This window comes from Corvus moneduloides, chromosome W (assembly GCF_009650955.1).
Source record: "Corvus moneduloides isolate bCorMon1 chromosome W, bCorMon1.pri, whole genome shotgun sequence".
Lineage (NCBI taxonomy): Eukaryota > Metazoa > Chordata > Aves > Passeriformes > Corvidae > Corvus > Corvus moneduloides.
In genome coordinates, this window is record NC_045510.1 from 948414 (window position 1) to 954413 (window position 6000).

Here is a 6000-nt window from a genome sequence, read left to right on the forward strand (position 1 = left end):
CAACAAGGCTGCATTAGCAAATATGCAGCTCCCTGCTGCTGATCCTAGACAGACAGCAGGAATGGATGCTTTGATGGGTACTGGTCCCTTCTCTGATCCCAGTCTACAGAGTAACTTGTCCTCTAGCGTCCTGCAGCAAGCTCAACAGGTCGGCATGGCTGCCCTGTTGAAAACAATAGAGTTATCTGCGCCCAGAAAGCGATATACTGAAATAGTTCAAGGGAAATCAGAGTCATTCCTCTCTTTTGTAGAGAAAGTCGCTGCTTCTCTCGAGAAACAGGTTGAGGATGACGGGTTAAGACAGTTGTTGTTAAGGCAGTTAGTGAGAGATAACGCAAGCGAAGAGTGCAGAAAAATCATAGATGCTTTGCCAGGGGATCCTGAGGTAACAGACATGGTCGAAGCCTGTGCTAAGGTGGGATCTGGGAACCAGAAAAGGCCTGCTTTGGCTGCGTTCCTGCAGCCTGTTCACACATCTTCTGGTCGTGAACCAAAGCAACCAAAACAGGTGAAGAAACGGAAGCAGCCTAAGCCGAGCCAAAAAGAGAACACACCGATCCCCCAGTGCAAGACGTGTGGCAGGCCAGGGCATTGCTCGGACTATTGTAGATCCCAGACTCATGCCAAAGGTCGGCCGTTGCCGGGAAACTTCCTCCAGGGTGCAAGGAGGGGGAATTGCTCTCCCATGCAGTCGCTCCCCCAGAGAGTGGCACAGGTACAGACACAGGCCTACCCAGCCACCCTAGAGATGGCACCCAGGGATCAGACGGCACCCAGGGATCAGATGGTTTTGACGTCCACACCGCAGACGCAGTCGTCTTAGACTCTAGCGGTATTTATAAGGTTCCCTTGGATGCATATGGACCCTTAGCCCAGGGATCCAGTGCGATGCTGGTGGGAAAACCTGATGTTGCCCATCAAGGAATCTTAGTGCACTCAGGAGTTATTGATGCTGACTTTAAAGGTCAGATTTGCGCTATGGTCTCCACACAAAAACCCCCTGTAACTATTCCTGAAAAGACCTGCCTTGCTAAATTAGTGCCTTTTAAGTCTTGTGTCCCCAGGATAGAACAAACTCAGGAAGATAATGGCAGTGGATCTACGGGACTTCCACAGGCCTTCTGGACTGCAGACATTTCTGACCAAAGGCCACAGATGACATGTACCCTGATCCTGCCGAACGCCCAACCTCCCCGGATTCAGCTTCGAGGTTTGATTGATACGGGTGCTGATGTAACTATCATCTCCTTCTCTGCATGGCCTCCCTCATGGCCTTTAGCCCCGGTGGGATCGGCCATCGCAGGATTAGGAGGAACCACACAGAGCTATTTAAGCGAACGGCTTGTGGTGGTGAAGGATTCAGAGGGGCACACAGCTACGATTAGGCCTTATGTTGCTACCACTTCCCTTAACCTTTAGGGGCAGGATGTGTTAGCAGCTTGGGGCATACGGATTGGGACAAATTTTTACCAGGGGTCACTGTGTGTAAGGGCGCACAGTATCCTACACTGCCTTTGCGGTGGTTGATTAACACACCAATCCGAGTCAGACTCTGCTCAGTTAGTTGAATTAAGGGCTGTTACCATGGCTTTTCAGCGATTCTCACAGGAACCTTTGAATTTGGTTACTGACTCTGCTTATGTAGCAGATATCACCCAACGCTTAGATTGTTCAGTTCTGAAGGAGGTGAACAATGCGGCTCTGTTTTCGCTGTTGCAAACCTTGTGGTCTGCAATTCAGGCTCGAGTGCATCTGTATTACATTCTGCACATTCGAAGCCACACCAATTTACCAGGGTTTCTAACAGAAGGCAACGCCAGGGCTGACATGCTGGCCAACCCTGCGTGGGTAGGGCCTCAGCCTGACAAAATTGCACAAGCCAAGGCATCGCACGGTTTCTTCCATCCAAGTGCACATACCCTGCAGAAGCAGTTTCATTTAACGCCAACCAAGGTGCGCGACATTGTCAGCGCTTGTGCTGTCACGGACTCGCTGCGCCTTTGCCAGCGGGGGTAAACCCCAGAGGGCTAAAAGCCTTGCAGATTTGGCAAACGGATGTAACTCACATCCCAGAATTTGGTCGGCTGAAATATGTGCACGTGTCTATTGACACTTTCTCCTCGGCTATGTGGGCTACTGCTCACACTGGAGAGAAGGGCCGTGATGTCATTGCCCATTGGAAATTGGCTTTCTCAGTCCTGGGCGTGCCAGCTTCTGTGAAAACCGATAATGGTCCTGCCTACGCCTCGGAGAAGACGTGGCAGTTTTTACACTTATGGGGTGTAGACCATACCTTTGGTATCCCACATTCTCCTACTGGCCAAGCCATTGTCGAACACGCTCATGGTACCTTGAAGCGTGTTTTGGACAAACAGAAAAGGGGAATGCATGGAGAAACCCACAGAGCCGACTAGCAAAAGCTTTGTGTACAATTAATCACCTTACAGTACCACAATATTCAAATAATCCTGTTATTCTGAATCATTTTCTCTCATTGCAGTCTGCAGGCGACATACAACTGCCCCGGGCAAAAGTCTGGGTACGGAATTTACTCACTGACCAGTGGGAAGGCCCTCATGAGCTTATCGTTTGGGGTCGTGGGTATGCTTGCGTTTCCACAGATACTGGGATACAGTGGCTACCTTCAAAATGCGTTCGCCCTGACCTACGGCACCAGAGGCAGAACAGGCAACCTCCAAATGATGACCAGAACGCCAACCATCCAAATGGCAACCAGAATGTAGATCATCAGCCTAATGACTCTTCTGATGATGACCAGGATGTCGACCATCAGGCAGAGACTGGGATGGTCCTTCCACAAGCAGAGACTGAACTTTAAATTTCTTGTTATGGAGTCAGATAGTTAAAGCCTTAAGGACATATTTAGAATTAATAACTGATGTAAATTTCTATTTAGGATTAATAGTTGAGTTGTTATCTTATAAAAGAAAAAGGGGGAATTGTAGATACAAAAATGCTGTTAGTGAGGATCTTCTTGTTATTTTCTAAGTCCGAGAGAGACTTTTCTCTCTCACAGAAGAGGTAGCAGGGAATGTAAACAACCAAGCCACCTGCAACCTTGAAAACTCTTGTTTATGGTATAGTAGAAAATATTTTGACAATGGATGTTTTAGGATTTTGGCCAATCACCCCCAAGGGGTGGCTGGTCCTTTGTCCAATTAGACTATGAAGAGAAAAGTCTATAAAGAGTTTGTAAAATAATTAAATAAATCAATCTTGCTGCACAATTCCTGCCTGCTGGATCTTTTCTCCTCCTCCTCCCTATGGCTGCGGAACACAGTGATATACCGTAGGAACCAGGCCTGCGGTAATAATAAAACACTGGAAATGGCTGACAGGGCGAAAAACTACTTTGGACACCCGAGACTTGATCAGACTGTCCACACGAGTTTGGCCGACTTTAAAATTGAGTCAAGGAAATTGGCCTTGCTATGGGAGTTTGAAAAGTAACATTATTACTGACCCGATGGTAGAATTGAGATCAAACAAAATCCAAATGAGACCCCCACAGAGTTTCTAAATAGGCTTAAAGAGGCTGCACAAAAATACACTACCTTAGACCCTGACTCACCTGAGCAGCAGATCCACCTGGCTTACCTGTTTATAGGTCAATCTGCTAATGACATAAAGAAAAAGCCGCAAAAATAGGTGGGCCACCGGACACAAGTAAATTGTTGAATGTAGCCTGGAAGGTATACCAGAACAGAGACTTAGCAGACAAAGATAAACATAATAAACCCCACCACAAGAAGAAGAATGATAAGGGAAAGTCATCTGAGACATCAAAAAGGGGTCCCCCTTTTCCCCTAGCTGAGGACCAATGCGCAGTTTGCAAAAAGCGAGGGCACTGGAAAAATGAGTGTCCATCACAAGCAGAAAAGAAGCCCCCGGTTCTGGAACTAACTGTAAATACGGACTGACTGGGACCGAAGGTAACTACCCCAGCAGAGCCTTCGGTTGTAGCTAAGCTGGGGAATGATGATGTTGAATTTCTGGTTGATACAGGGGCAACGTATTCTGTGTTAAACACTTTAAAATATAAACCATTGTTAGGCAGAGATTTCTTGGAAAAATTGGAAGCAGAAATTAAGTTTTCCAAAGAGAGGGGAGTGAAAGTTATAATTCCAGAATCTAAAATTATCGAAGCAGCTGCTATGTTTGTACAGGAATGCCATGAAAAAATTCCCAAAGAAGTTGAAGAAGCTGTCATTCAAATTTTGTGGGCCAATGATTCTCCTGGGAGATCCAAAAAAGCTGAACCTGTGAGTATTACACTCAAAGCAGGGGCTACATCAGTAAGACAAAGACAATATCCTCAGAAATTAGAAGCTCGCAAGGGATCAGTACCTGTGATTGAAAAGTTTCTCAAATTTGAGTTCTTAGTGGAATGTGAATCCAGGTACAACACACCAATCTTGCCAGTGAAGAAAGCTGATGGTAAAAGCTACAGGTTGGTACAGGATTTGAGAGAAATCAACAAGATAACAGGACATACACCCAGCGGTAGCGAATCCATACACACTCTTGACAACACTAACAAATGAATTAGGGTGGTTCACTGTTTTAGATCTCAAGGATGCCTTTTTCTGCATTCCTGTGCACAAGAATAGCCAAGAACTCTTTGCTTTTGAGTGGGAAAATCCAGAAACAGGGAGGAAGACCCAGCTCACCTGGGCAGTTTTACCACAAGGATTCAAAACCAGCCCGACCATATTTGGAAACCAGCGGGCAAAGGAGCTTGAGGACTGGAGGAAACAAAAACCAGGAGGAGCGGTTCTCCAGTATGTTGATGACATCTTGATAGCAGCCAAGACACGAGATGACTGCATAGAGCTCACTGTAAGTCTGTTGAACTTTTTAGGCCAAAGTGGGTATCGGGTCTCGAAAGAGAAGGCACAGGTTGCCAGGGAAACAGTAGTATACCTGGGCCCGGAAATTTTCCGTGGACATCGACAACTCGGCAGAGAGCTGAAGGAACCCATCTGTCGACTTCCAGAGCCCCATACCGTAAGGGAGATGCAGGCCTTCCTGGGAATGGTAGGTTGGTGTCGCCTGTGGATATCAAACTATGGTATACAGGTGAGACCTTTATATGAGGTCCTTAAAGCAGCTGAAAAGGGGACAATCATGTGGACAGAGAATGCCAGGGCTGCATTTAAACAGCTGAAACATTCCTTGATGTCAGCCCCAGCTCTGGGGCTGCCGGACTTTACTAAACCTTTTAAAATCTTTACACATGAGCGACTGAATATTTCTCTGGGGGTACTGGCACAGCACCTTGGAGACCAGCGAAGAGCTGTGGCCTATTTTTCAAAACAACTAGACAATGTAGCCCAGGGTTAGCCAGGATGCTTGAAAGCTGTGGCAGACACAGTCCTTCTGATACAGGAGGCCCGGAAATTCACCCTGGGGCAGCACATTCTCGTGTATGTACCCTGACACCAGCAAGAGAGTTGTGTTAAGAGTGACAAAACCAGGAAATCTCCCGGGAGATTATTGACAGAGAGATTTTGCTGAGATGCCACACAAAGAAGGATGCAGGTATATACTGGTACTGGTTGACACCTCCAGTGGATGGCCTGAGGCTTTCCCCTGTCGCACCAACACAGCAAAAGAAGTAGTGAAAGCTTTGCTCAATCATATAATACCAAGATTTGGGGTTCCTTTGGGAATGTCATCAGATAGGGGACCACATTTCGTTGCAACAGTGGTTGGGGAAGTTAGCAGGATTCTGGGACTTACCTGGGACCTGCACACACCATACAGGCCCCAGGCAAGTGGCAAAGTTGAACGTATGAACGGGACTCTCAAAACCCAGATTTGCAAGATTTGTCAAGAGACATCCATGACATGGGTTCAAACCCTGCCTATAGCCTTGCTGAGAGTCCACATATAACCAAGGAGAAGGGACAACATAAGTCCCTATGAAATATTATATGGCAGGCCATACCAGGTTCCGCACATATCCCAGGGGAAATT